This window comes from Rhinopithecus roxellana, chromosome 16 (assembly GCF_007565055.1).
Source record: "Rhinopithecus roxellana isolate Shanxi Qingling chromosome 16, ASM756505v1, whole genome shotgun sequence".
In the NCBI taxonomy this organism is placed as follows: Eukaryota; Metazoa; Chordata; class Mammalia; order Primates; family Cercopithecidae; genus Rhinopithecus; species Rhinopithecus roxellana.
This window is the reverse complement of record NC_044564.1, coordinates 104,804,836-104,819,093: the sequence shown is the minus strand read 5'-3', so window position 1 is coordinate 104,819,093 and position 14,258 is coordinate 104,804,836. Positions and strand designations below refer to the sequence as shown.

At 39.9% G+C, this 14,258-nt stretch overlaps 1 pseudogene; it reads right to left on the bottom strand.

Moving 5' to 3' along the window:
• Positions 1 to 7,571: 7,571 nt before the first annotated feature.
• Positions 7,572 to 8,523, bottom strand: LOC104660379 (annotated as a pseudogene).
• Between the last annotated feature and the right edge of the window lie 5,735 nt (positions 8,524 to 14,258).

Here is a 14,258-nt window from a genome sequence, read left to right as displayed (position 1 = left end):
AAAAAGCTAAGTGGAAAGCATTTAATAAATTTAATTAGAGATCTAAGAAAATAAACAAAGCTGTAAATGAGGATGCAAGTATAACATATGAACGTTGTATGTTCTGACAAAATAAAAATGATACGATCAGAAAAGCTACAGGGAACATCTGCTTCTTGCAATAATAAACTAGCTAGGACCAGTTTTAACCTGGATCGTGAACTATTAGAAAACTGGACAAAATAAATAATAGTTTTGAAAAATTGATCAATCAAGGACGAACTGTGACTTTGGGGGAAAGAAACTAAAATTAAGAGAACCTGTTAGACTCTGGTTCATGGAAAAGGATCCCAAAAAGATCACAGTGGTCTCACTAGATTGAGAAGGATCAGAATAAAGTTCAGGAGACTGGACAACTAGAGTTTACAGTGAAAAGCTCTGAAAGTTAAAAAGGCTAGGCAAAGAAAAAGCTCCAGAGACCACCAAAAGGGTTCCGTGGTGGCTGCTGCCAGATACCAAGCCACACATGCGGAATGCTGAAACCTCATGGATCTAAGCAAAGAAGAACTAATAGAGAGCTACAAGCCCAGCTACTCCCAAAGCTCGCAAAGATTTGGGGGACATTTGGGAGACATTCAAGCAACCAAAGTGGAATATCTTCACTGACTATCCAGAGCATTTATTAGATACCAATGAATTGTCAGATAACAGTAGGATAAATGTAAAAGAAATGATGGAGTCAGAAAATCACTGAAGCAGCTTCGTTGTCTGGGGAAATACATGTGGTTCATCATCACATGCCACACAGATTAATGACATGGACTCACACACATGGAGAGGGTTAAGGAGCAGAAAGTTTAATAGGCAAGAAAGAACAGCTCCCCTGTACAGAGCTGTGTGTGTGTGTGTGTGTGTGAGACAGAGAGAGAGAGAGAGAGAGAGAGAGAGAGAGAGAGAGAGAGAGAGAGAGAGAGAGAGAGAGAGCAAACAAAAACTTTATTTTAAGGAATTGACTCATGCACTATTGGGGATGCCATATCAGATCCACAGGGCAGGCAAGCAATTCTGGCAGGCATTGTTATAAGCTCGAGTGTGAAGACACTATTCCTTTCTTTTCTGGAGAACTCAGTTTTTTAATGTTGACAGCTGATTGATTCTACAGTTATTTCCAAATAAAAAGTTGTAATAACTTTATGGATGCTCCAGTTCTTTCAAGATGGCCAAATAGAAACAGCTCCGGTCTGCAGCGCCCAGCGAGATAGAGGCAGTAGGTGGGTGATTTCTGCATTTCCAACTAGGTACCCTGTTGATCTCATTGGGACTGGTTGGACGGTGGGTACAGCCCACGGAGGGCGAGCCGAAGCAGGGTGGGGCATTGCCTCACCTGGGAAGTGCAAGGGGTCAGAGAATTCTCTCCCCTACCCAAGGGGAGCCGTGAGGGACACAGCCTGAGGAACCCTGCACTCCGGCTCAGATACTGCACTTTTCCCAGTCTTCACAACCCGCAGACCAGGAGATCCCCTCCGGTGCCTACCCCACCAGGGCCCTGGGCTTCAGGCACAAAACTGGGAGGCCATTCAGGCAGACACCGGAACTAGCTGCAGGAGCTTTTTTTCCATACCCTGATGGTGCCTGGAATGCCAGCAAGACAGAACCATTCACTCCCCTAGAAAGGGGGCTGAAGCCAGGGAACCAAGTGATCTGGCTCGGCAGGTCCCACTCCCACGGAGCCCAGCAGACTAAGATCCACTGGCTTGAAATTCTCGCTGCCAGCACAGCAGCAGTCTGAGATCCACCTGGGACGCTCAAGCTTGGTGGGGGAAGGGGCATCTGCCATTGCTGAGGCTTGAGTAGGAGGTTTTACCCTCACAGTGTAAACAAAGCCGATGGAAAGTTCGAACTGGGCAGAGTCCACCGCAGCTCAGCAAGCCTGCTATGGCCGGACTGTCTCTCTAGTTTTCTCCTCTCTGGGCAGGGCATCTCTAAAATAAGGCAGCAGCCCAGTCAGGAACTTATAGATAAAACCCCCATCTCTCTGGGACAGAGCACCTGGGGGAAGGGGCGGCTGTAGGCGGAGCTTCAGCAGACTTAAACGTCCCTGCCTGACGGCTCTGAAGGGAGCAGTAGATCTCCCAGCACAGCATTTGAGCTCAGCTAAGGGTCAGACTGCCTCCTCAAGTGAGTCCCTGACCCCCATGTATCCTAATAGGGAGACCCCTCCCAGCAGGGGCCGATAGACACCTCATACAGGGGAGCTCTGGATGGCATCTGGCAGGTGCCCCTCTGAGACAAAGCATCCAAAGGAAAGAACAGGAAGCAGTCTTTGCTGTTTTGCAGCCTCCGCTGGTGATACCCAGGCAAACAGGGTCTGGGGTGGACCTCCCCATCCAGCAAACTCCAGCAGACCTGCAGCAGAGGGGCCTGACTGCTAGAAGGAAAACTAACAAACAGAAAGGAATAGCACGTCCACTCAGAGACCCCATCCGAAGGCCACCAACATCAAAGACCAAAGGTAGATAAATTCACGAAGATGGGGAGAAACTAGCGCAAAAAGGCTGAAAATTCTTTTCAACAGTTTTAAAATGTAGACATAATTCTTAGTTTGGGGGACACAAAAATACAGGTAGTGGGCTACATTTTGCACAGAGTTGTTATTTACTGACCATTAAATTCAATAATAGTATTGTAACTATATGATGATAATTGTATTATGGTTACAGTAAAAGAATGTCTTTGATGCTAAGAAGACAGAGTAAAATACTAAGGAGTAAAGAGACATAGTATCTACACCTTACTCTCAAATAGCTGTATATAAATAAATATATATAATATACACACATACATGTATATATAAAGAGAAAGAAATGATAAAGTAAATGTGGTAAGATGTTAATATCTGAAGATTCTGGGTGAAGGCTTAAAGGAAATTCTTTTGTGATTCTTGCAATTTCCTGTAAGTCTAAAATTATTTCAAAACAAAAGATTTTTTTTCCAGTACTTGCTTAAAATAATCTGGAGAAAGGGGATAGCTAAGTACAGATAATAATAAAACGATGAGCTCCTAATTAAAGATAAGTGGCACATGAGGTTTAAATAATTATTTTTCTTTTATTACCTGAAATTTTCCAGAATTAAATGTTTATACACACACACACACACACACACACCCCAGACATGTAAAAATATCGGGAAGCCCTTAAAGTATCATTAATGAAGCATGATATAATTTAGGGGAGGGGATACAACTTAACAAAAGAAGTTAAAAATTTATATCAATTTCCATAATAATTTAATTTTATAAAATTTATTCTGTAAAACCCTAACAAGTTGCACACACATTTAAAAAATACTTTCCAAATAGTAACTCCAGGTGTTCATGGTACATAACAAAAAATGATTAATTTTATGACTCCAAATTAGTGAGAGAATAATAAAATTTTAACAGTTGTTGGCTATAGGAGGTAGCAATCATGAACATTTTTTTACTTTTTTGTACTTCTCCACAATTTTTGAAATTTTCTAAAATATTTATTATTTGCCACAAATTCATATGTGTAATAATATTTTGAGATTTCTCCATTTTCTGGGAGGACTGATTAGTTTTAAAACTGTTAATTTTCTGAGCATTCATCAACATGAATACAACTTGTCTAAACTGGAACAATATTGTACCAACTTTTTGTAGAGCAGTGGAAAACATTTGAACCAACTTTTATAAATAAATAATTCAATCTGATATTAACACAGACATGAGATGCTGGCTCTCTTCCCCGTGTGAAAAAAATAATAATAAAGTGCTTAAGAGACAACAGAAGCAGGACCTTGTCATACTGACATGTTCCTAAAAGCTGAGTGCCATAAGTCAAAGTTGGGAAAAAACTAATCTAGGGTCAGAACGACATGTAGGACTCATCCCAGTGGGAATGGGCAGAAATTAAAAAGCCTTACCCACAGAGTGTGGTGCACACTTCTAATCTAACCAAAACCAGCATCCAGTGTGATTCAAGTTAAGTAAAAGGAGGGAACCACAGCTGGAGGTTTATTGTACAGCCCATGCTTCCTAGTAGGATAGTAAAAATGCAGCAGGACTTCAGTGACTAGATCACTTAAGCGTAAACCAAGGAAGTGGATTGGCTGGGCATAAACCCCCATGTAGGAGGTCAGGGGTCATGTCATGGCTCTAAAACCAATAGAAAAAGGAAATTTACATAGGAAATTAAGGCTAAAACCAGCCGTAAAAATGACCGGCGATGTGCAGCAACGATGTTCTGTGCTTGGCCATGTCAGAAGAATCCACAGAAAAAGAAACAAAAAGCATTGTAATAGGTTTACTGAAGAGTTTAAACTCACTGGAATGTAAAATGAAATACTTTTCTTATCCCAGTCACTAATTTCAGCCTTTTTGGAGAAGGAATTCTCTCAAAAATGTCTGCTTTATCTTGTTGATGTCCCAAACACTTCTGATTATTTTCAGCCTAAAATACTCATCCTCCAGCCCTCTTCTAGACCTGTTGACCTGTTCCTCTGTTATCTACAGCCTAAAGAGGGAAAGCTCAGCAAGCCCCATTCACCAAGCCAGATATCAACTTCTCTTCCTTTGTAGGCACCCAAAACCTCAAGAGGCTTTTTTGCAGTACCTTCTTACTTGACTTAGATTAGAACAGTGTTTCTGGTCTTCCACAGGATTCATAGTTGATGTTTTCTTTGTACAAATATGTAAGAGAATGAGCAAGCAGGTATGGTGACTGACAATGATAGGAAGATTTATGCAAGATATATGGACCCAAATAATCGGTGGCTTACAAAAATAAGATGTGCTAGCTAGTATCCTTTGTCTTCACTTTAGAGTTCTTACTTCAGTTCCTCAGTTGGGACTCATAGGAAAAGTCAATCTCAATGTTCTCTACAAAGGAAACTACAATGAACTTGGCACATTATGTCAGGTATTTTGTGCAACTTACTGAATCTTTACAATAACACTGGGAGCATGGTTTATTTACTCCCTTTTTGGAAATAAGGAAACTACAGTTTTAAAAACATGAATAAACCTGGCTGATACTACTAAAGTAGTTTTGAATTTATATTCCTGTCATCTATTTTCAAAGCTTTTGTTTGATGTTTTCTATTGTGTTGCCACAAATACAACAGATACACTTATTTTGGATATTGCCAGAGAAAATAACTGAAGGAATTTATTGTCTTCATGAGATCTGGGTCAGAACCCATTCGAATCTGCTTACTATTAGAATTTCAGTAACAGCGGATTACTGTTCTCAGTGATTCTAGATGATCAAAGGTAGTGAGGGCAAAGAATAAAAATCTCTCCTTATAATTTTGCTTTTATCAGATAAGATCCTCAATAGTTGCACAATAATGCCATTTCTATGCTTCTTCTTTCAATTTTAAATGACAAAAATTGTACATATTTATGGTATACAAGATGATCTTTTAATACAAGTATTGTATTAGTCCATTTTCATACTTATATGAAGAAATACCTGAGACTGGGTAATTTATAAAGAAAAAGAGGTTTAATGAACTCACAGTTCCACATGGTGGGGGGGCCCCACAATAATGGCAGACATCAAAGGAGGAGCAAGATGAGATTTGGGTGGGGACACAGCCAAACCCTATCATTCTGCCCCAGGCCCTTGCAAATCTCATGTCCTCACATTTCAAAATCAATCATGCCTTCCCAACAGTCCCCCAAAGTCTTAACTCATTTCAGCATTAACTTAAAAGTCCATGGTCCAAAGTCTCATCTGAGACAAGGCATCTTGTCACCTAAGACATCTGCCTATGAGCCTGTAAAACCAAAAGCAAGTTAGTTACTTCATAGATACAAAGGGGGTACAGGCACTGGGTGAATATGCCCATTCCAAATGGAAGAAATTGACTAAAACAAAGGGCTACAGGCTCCATGAAGTCCGAATCCAATAGGGTAGTCATTAAACCTTGAAGTTCCAAAATGATCTCCTTTGACTCCATGTCTCACAACCAGGTCACACTGATGCAAGAGGTGGGCTCTCATGACCTTGGGCAGCTCCACCCCTGTGGCTTTGCAGGGTACAGCCTCCCTCTCAGCTGCTTTTACAGGCTGGCTTTTCTAGGTGCATGGTGCAAAATGTTGGTGGATCTACCATTCTGAAGTCTGGAGGACAGTGGCCCTCTTCTCACAGCTCAACTAGGCTGTGCCCCAGGGAACTTTGTGTGGGGGCTCCATCCCCACATTTCCCTTCCACACTATCCTAGCAAAGGTTCTCCATGAGGGCCCTGCCCCTGCAGCAAACTTCTGCCTGGACATCCAGATTTTTCCATAAATCTTCTGAAATCTAGGCCGAAGTTCCCAAACCTTCAATCTTGACTTCTGTGCACCTGCAGGCTCAATAATATGTGGAAACTGCCAAGGCTTGGGTCTTGCACCCTCTGAAGCCATGGCCCAAGCTTTACCTTGGCCTCTTTTAGCCATGGCTGGAGCAGCTGGGACACAGGGCACCAAGTCTCTAGGCTGCACACAGCAGGGGGGCCCTGAGCCTGGCTCAGGAAACCATTTTTTCCTCCTAGGTCTCCAGCCCTGTGATGGGAGGGGCTGCCAGGAAGGTCTCTGAAATGCCCTGGAGACATTTTCCCCATTGTCTTGGCAATTAACATTTGGCTCCTTATTACTTATGCAAATTTCTGTAGCAGGCTTGAATTTCTCCTCAAAAAATAAGCTTTTCTTTTCTGTCACACTGTCAGGCTGCAAATTTTCCAAACTTTCATGCTCTGCTTCCTCTTGAATGCTTTACTACTTAGAAATTTCTTTTGCCAGATACCCTAAATCATCTCTCTGAAGTTCAAAGTACCACAGATCTCTAGAGCAAAAGCAAAATGCCACCAGTCTCTTTGCTAAAGCATAACAAGAGTCACCTTTGCTCAAGTTCCCAACAAGTTCTTCATCTCCATCTGAGACCACCTCAGCCTGGACTTTATTGTCTATATCACTATCAGCATTTTGGTCAAAGCCATTCAACAAGTCTCTAGGAAGTTCCAAACTTTCCCACACTGTCCTGTCTTTTTCTGAGCTCTCCAAACTGTTCCAACCTCTGCTTGTTACCTAGTTCCAAAGTCACCTCCACATATTCAGGTATCCTTATAGCAGCACCCCACTACCTGTTACCAATTTACTGTATTAGTCCATTTTCATACTGCTATGAAGAAATACCCAAGACTGGGTAATTTATAAAGAAAAACAGGTTAATGGACTCACAGTTCCACATGGCTGGGAAGCCTCAGAATCACAGTGGGTGGTGAAGGCAAAGAAAAGGCACATTTTACACTGTGGCAGGCAAGAGAGCAGGTACAGGGGAACTGTGCTTTTAATGAAACCATCAGTTCTCATGAAATTTATTCACCACCATGAGAGCAGTATGTGAAAAACCCACTTCCATGATTCAATTACCTCCCACCAGGTCAATCCCACAACATATGGGGACTATGGGAGCTACAATTCAAGATTTGGGTGGGGACACAGCCAAACCATATCATATATACATTGTGAAATGGCTAATGCAAGCTAATTATACATAAAAGACTAATATATCCCTTTGGTCTTACTGGTTAATAGTTTTCCTACTCAGCAAATATTTTATAGCAGCTTTTACATCTTTATTTCTCAAGCTATAGATTATGGGGCTTAACATGGGGGTCACAACCCCATAAAACATGGAAACAAGTCCCTCTGTAGCTTGCAAGTTGTCTTTCCCAAGGAGGCCCTGGGACTTTGGTTTTGCATACATAAAGAAAATGGTACCATAAAATATGATCAGCACAGTCAGGTGAGCTGAGCACGTAGAAAATGCCTTGCGTCTTCCTGTGGCTGAGTTCATCTGCAAGATGGTGTAGAGGATGAATGTATAGGAGAAAAAAATCACGAGCAGAGGAAGAACTAGGAAAGCAGTATTTGACACTGCTAGGGTAACAATATTGAGAGATATATCAGCACAAGCTAATTTTAGGACAGCTAAGATCTCACATAAGAAATGATTAATAATATTGTTCCTACAGAAAGGCAATCACATGGCAAGTGATGTTTGCACAATTGAATTGATTCCACTGGAAAGCCATGATACAGAAGCCATCAGTACATACGCCATCTTGCTCATGATGATGGGGTATCTCAGAGGGTTACAGATGGCCACGTAATGATCAAATGCCATCATGCCAAGGAGGAAACATTCTGTTGACCCCATCGCAAACCCAAAGAACATCTGCACTGCACATCCAGAGAAGGAAATGTTTCTTTCCTTTGAGATTAAGCTCACCAACGTTGAGGGAACGGAGAAGGTTGTATAGCAGATATCCAGGAAAGAGAGGTTGCCCAGAAAGAAGTACATGGGCATGTGAAGACGAGAATCCAAGATGCTTGCTATGATCAGAACACCATTGCCAATTAGAATCACTACATACATAACTAGAATCGGAGCAAAGAAAATGATCTCAAGTTTGGGGTAACCAGAGAGTCCCAGAAGAATGAATTATCTCACACTGGTTTACCTTGTCCATGCCCCAGCTTTCAGGATGCCAAAGGAAGACCCACTGTATAATATTTTCACAGCCAAGCAACAAACGCAAAAAGTAACTTGAATAAAAATTACTGTAGAGTGAAACAGAGACTGTTTTAAAGCTCTGCCACTGAGTTATCTTCAACAGTATTTGTACTTAGATGCAGCCACACTAGGATGCTGAGAGTTTCTATGCCCCGTATCTAATACGTGAAGATCTACCTAGGATCAGAAGTAAATTCAGACACAACTTTTCTTATTATTGAGGACATCCCAAGTTGAATTTTCTAAAAGCCTTAGACTATTGCAGAAGACAAACCTAACTTCTTCATTTAGTCAAGTCCAGCAAGAGAACTGCAAAGAAGGAAAAAGACAACTCAACAAGAACTGGAATTTTGACCCAGTGTTTAATAGAAATGCTTAGAATTTTAAAGCAGGTTAGATGTTCATGTACATTTGTTTCTCTGCCTAAAACTCTGAGTGTCTTTGCAGTCAGTTAAATGTGTATTTTTTGTAATCCCAGCACTTTGGGAGGCCGAGACCGGCGGATCACGAGGTCAGGAGATCGAGACCATCCTGGCTAACACGGTGAAACCCCGTCTCTACTAAAAAATACAAAAAACTAGCCGGGTGAGGTAGCGGGCGCCTGTAGTCCCAGCTACTGGGGAGGCTGAGGCAGGAGAATGGCATGAACCTGGGAGGCGGAGGTTGCAGTGAGCTGAGATCTGGCCACTGCCCTCCAGCCTGGGCGACAGAGCGAGACTCCATCTCAAAAAAAAAAAAAAGAAAAAGAAAAAAAAAAATGTGTATTTTTATAGGGAAGACATTTGATAATAGTAAATTGAGCTCCATACCCTGCAATTTAACATCTGTTCAAAGGTAAAGTTAGTTGTTGATCTCATTCTAACATCCCACTCTTACTATTTTGTTATTTCCTATGACAAGACCATGGTGTAGACCAGCTCTACAGGTATGTGATGGAGAATCTTTGGAGAACAATACATGATCTCTATTTGTTTTATTCCATGGCTTCAGAGTTAATCTTGAGAATTCATTTGAGTAAACCTGAAAAAAAGTAATAGTAGTCAAACATATTTGTGTGTATGTGTGTGTAGCACTTTACAAAAAGCAAATGAATCTTCTCAATATCCTTTATTTGCTTTTCTCATATGTAAAACACAGAATGTGGCCTATAAGTAAAAAGGGAAACTTAAAGCTCAGCGCTTTGGACAGCAACACCAAAAGTTATTTTACCTTGTTTTCGCAAAGTACTATCCAAAATTTTTAGCTTTGATGAAATTTCAATTTTTCAAATTTTATATGCATATAATCACCTGAGGATACTGTTAACATATAAATTTTATGTTAGCATATCTGGGGCAAGGCCTGTAATTCTTCATGTCTATTAAGTTCCCTGGGTATGTTGAACCATTGGGATGAGGGCACATTTTGAGTAGCAAGACATTGGTTCATCTACAGTGAGTTAGTAGAGTATCCAGATGTTTCTGATCCAAATAGATTTTCTTTTGTGTTATTATATGGACTGGCTTAACAACCTGGAAAATGACCAAAAGCCTAATTCTTTTGTGTTTGCCAGCATACTCCAGGGCCACATCTTGCTGTTCAGTATACTTCAGGAAATAAATACTATTGAAACATTTTATGAAAGCAGAATAAACTTTTACTGGACTGCTATAATATGTGTATGATATTACTGATTGCCTAACTTGAGCACAGTCCTGTTCCAACACAAGTAAGGATGGGAAAAGTATGACACAACACGTGTGCCATCAAAAAGTTCATAATTCAATAACAAAAACATGAAAACTACACATGGAAAATTTGATAAAGAATATAATTATATCATGTGGCCAGGGTGAATATTATAAGTAACCTCAGGAGGAGGAGGTAAATGAGAAATAAATAAATCAAGTGAGAGTTCTGAAAGAATGTCAAACTTATACCAGATCTGGAAGCACAGAAGGAATGGGGCAGGTTTGGAAGAGAAGAGAGAAACAGGGGTGTTCCAGAAGGGAGAGCAGCCTTGATGTTTTAGAGGAGCAGATTGGCAGTACCTCCTTTTCAGACAGGGGAGTTTCAGCAGAAACACATCGAAAAGTTAATGAGGCAGGCATATAGAAGGGCCCAAAGGTTAGGAAGAAAAAAAATGGCACTCCCTTTTGTATGTAAAGGACTTATTATTAGATAAGAACACCAAGCACAAGGTAACTGTTTAGCCACTGTGACTTTGGCTACCTTCCAAATCTGACATTATATAACTTGATTTTATGAGGTTTTGAATAGATATGTGACACAAGGAATTAAGATGGTTAGATTAATTAGGTTATCAATTACTGTCTGGTACACCCATACACCCAAACACACACACACACACACACACACACACACACACACACACACACACACCATCATCATCATCCTTTCATGACTACCAGTTTTTAGGTTAACCAAAATTGCAGGTTTAGGGCTCACGTGGCCTAACAGTTTCGAGAATATCTGCAGAGGCTCAACCCCTACTCTAACACTCAGTTTGTTATGTGATAAGTGAAAAATTTCTCTACAGTGTATAATGTCTTGGAGTCAGAAGCCAAACCAGACGGAGGGATTCTCGCTTCAGAAACAGTTTAAAGAATACCAGTAGAACATTTGAACTTTTAAGAGAAGTACAAATGAATGTTGAATCCCCAAATTAGAGATGAGAAAATTAAGCCTCAAAGAAATTTTAAATCTTTATTTCCTCAGCTTAAGACTAGAAGTACCTATTGAAAACAACAACAACTAAAAAAAAAAAAAAAAAAAAAAAAAAAAGCTTTTTGTTTATTTAAGTGAATAAAATCACTTAAACAACTTCTATTGCAGACTTCTATGTGCCAGATCCTGTGCCTGAAATTTGCTTACCTGGCTGAGGTCACATGACTAGCACAGGCAAAGGCAAAATCCAAAGCCCATTCTCCTTCCACTACTTCTCTGTCTAACAGGTAGCATTAAAATCTGTATAGAAATCATGTGTCAACAACAGAGAACAGTCAGTGAGTAACATAAATAATAAACGGAGTTCATAAAGGTGAAACTTTAGTCTGTTAAAAATGTACAGGGAGAATGATTCATTCTTGAGGACTTAGCACTTCTCATGGAAGAAGGTTCACGATTGGGGAGATTGAATCATATGCCTTAGAACAGTCCATTTGCTGTGAAACATTTCTACAGTACTTCGTAGCATAGGTCAAAACTCTCTCTCAAGCAGGCTACAGAAATCCTTTGAGGATGCACTGGATAAGGAACATCAACACTCTAGCAGCCCAGTCATGAAAGCAAACAGAAGAACACAGAAAGATAATGACTTAACCACATAACTTCTAGGAGCAGGGGCAGATGTTCATCAAATAAACTTTATGAAAAGTGAGAGCTTCCTACTTTAAAATATATCTACCAAAGTTAATTCAAAGTAAGAGATTAATAGTTCAAATGATGTTTACTAAAATGAAATTTAGTAAATTACCAGGAAAGGTGGTGATGATGTTCCAGATCCCACCTAGACCTCCAGCCCAGCCCTGGCGAATTGGTTGGCTTTGCCTTCGAGACAAATGTAATGACAATGCATTTTAGGCTATCTAGACAGCTTCTTCTGCCATCTGCTCCAAGCCTTCCCCTCCTAGGAAGAAATTATCTAACCAATTCAATCCACCTTAAGCCAAGCCTGTCTTGCTACCCTTGGTTTTCTTCTGATTCCAGCTCTTTAAATTGGTCCTCTCATGTACTGTGAGATAACAGGAGACATGGGGAAGGAGCTTGCTTGTCTTGCCCATTCCTCTACACCTATGACCTAACATGGTGGCTACACATAATAGATGGGGTTTTCTTTTTTTTTTTTTTTTTTTTTTTGAGACAGAATCTCGCTCTGTCGCCCAGGCTGGAGTGCAGTGGCGCAATCTCGGCTCACTGCAAGCTCTGCTTCGCGGGTTCACGCCATTCTCCTGGCTCAGCCTTCCGTGTAGCTGGGACTACAGGCGCCCGCCACCACACCCAGCTAATTTTTTGTATTTTTAGTAGAGACGGGGTTTCACTGTGTTAGCCAGGATGGTCTCCATCTCCTGACCTCGTGATCCGCCCGTCTCGGCCTCCCAAAGTGCTGAGATTACAGGCGTGAGCCACCGCGCCCGGCCCAATAGATGGGTTTTTCTAGGCTCTTAGGCAATTTCCCTGTGCAGTATTTATGGATTAATGTTCAGAACTTTAATATGCACAAAGTGTTTATTTGCAGCAAGTAATCTGTTAAAAAAAAAAAAGAAAATATATCTTTCTGTCAGTAGTAATAAGCTGCCAACTTATAAAGAGATTAACTGGTTTATGTGCTGCAAGTATAAAGGTATCACCTAACTCACACTTGAACAGATATGGCATGGGGTTAGCCTACTTAAAAAGTGCTTGGGATTCAGAAACAAAAATCCTAGTTTTGAGTTTATTTTTTCTTCTAATATGTAGCTTGTTTTTCATTTGTTAAATAGTTACAGAAATAACTGCCCTACTTTTCTCACAGGTTTGTTTTGAGAAAAAATTCAGCTAGCATATAGAAACTACTTTACAGATTAACCAGCACTATACATATCATAATAATGATAATATTATCATAGCCGTATTTGGTAATAATACCACATTGATAGCTGTATTGCCTAATAATATTCACACTATAAATCCACATGTAATAATAGCTTTAATTATAAATTTAAAAGGTACAGTTTCATGGTATTCAGGACTTACTTTACAATGATAAATTATGTCCCCCTCCTAGGAGAACCAGGTACTATTTCCTAGTATTTATGTCAGCATTATGAATTAAAGTCAGGTTCAACAAAAGATGTCAGATTCCATAGATATGGAGCAGTAAATATTTGTTATGCAACAGTTATTGTAATTGTTCCCCATTTCCCAAAGCAATTTAATGTTGGAGTGAGAGATCTGTGGAATGGAGAAACTTCTGGTGCGTTAGGGACAGTGTCCCACAAACCCAATTAAGAGGGGTGCTGGGAATAGACTGTGGGTGAACTAAAGCTCACAAATGAAATAACACTCTCCTGCCCACATAACTTCTAGGAGCAGGGACAGATGTTCATCAAACAAACTTTATGAAAAGTGAGAGCTTCCTACTTTAAAATATATCTACCAAAGTTAATTCAAAGTAAGAGATTAATAGTTCAAATGATGTTTACTAAAATGAAATGCTAGAATTGAAAAATGGCCTAGTATTATGAATGAAATAAAATGGATAGTCGCTATGAATTAAATGCATTGTGATTTAACTGTTTGCTTACTTATCTTTATTCTTTTTGAAAAATTAATTTTATGCAGTAGGCCATTTTCAAGCTTTTCTGAAATGAAAAGAAATACAGATAAGCAATAAAATAAATAGATTCATGGAACAAAAGCAACTCTATATGTTTAAGGCCAAAAAAGTGAAAAATAAATCCAGAATTGAAAGTTTGGGGTATTACTGGGAAGAAAGGACATTATTGAATTAAAGTGTCTTAGCAAAGTCTATTAAGCTATAGTTTACATATTAACACTTAGATTGTGACTGTGATTTTCTAGTAGACATCATATTTCATGTACAATACTTGAATTCTCAGAAATAACAATTTACTTAAAAAGCAAAAACAGTATTTTGTATGCACGTAGACACAAACACACACATACAAACATAGCCCCCACCCCCAACAC